We start from the raw sequence: 625 nt of genomic DNA, 5'->3' as shown, positions 1-625 counted from the left end.
ATATATTACCATTTTAGACTTTAATATGTCTAATAACATAGAGTAATAGTAGTCCATATTACTTTTTTTTTCTTTTTGATAAAGGCGAATGCGTGTCATCGGTTTTACTGTCATTACGCCTAATCGATATACGTATGTGCCCTTTACATTTATTTTTATTTTTCCACCCTTCCTGCCAAGAAGTTGCAGAAGTTGAAGTCATGAGGAACACAATTCAGGTCAAACCCGTCAACCAGGACATTCACCAGCCGGAAGACGAGGCGGTAAATATTTTCTTTCTTTTTAAATTCATAGATGAGATGAACTGTGACAATAAGCTCTATGTTATCTTACAACGATGACATTCACATTACCTTATGATTAATTTAGTCCGCCATCCGCAGAGTATCCGAGGCATATTTTACTCCTATTGCGAAAACGTCACGTGCCATCATGGCTACAGCCACATCGTCAGGAACAAGAACAACTTCTTATGTATCCTGTGGAGTGTCGTGACTTTCGGGCTCCTTGGCGTCCTGTCTTGCTTTACCTTAGATGCCTTTACTGAATTCGCTCAGAGGAAAGTTTTGACACAGGTAAAAGTTGCTGTTTTAGGTGAACTTGCTCGTATTTCAGTCTCCGTTGA

The sequence above is a fragment of the Penaeus monodon genome, chromosome 29, assembly GCF_015228065.2.
Source record: "Penaeus monodon isolate SGIC_2016 chromosome 29, NSTDA_Pmon_1, whole genome shotgun sequence".
Taxonomy (NCBI): Eukaryota; Metazoa; Arthropoda; class Malacostraca; order Decapoda; family Penaeidae; genus Penaeus; species Penaeus monodon.
The sequence above is the reverse complement of the archived record's forward strand: the minus strand, read 5'-3'. Positions refer to the sequence as shown.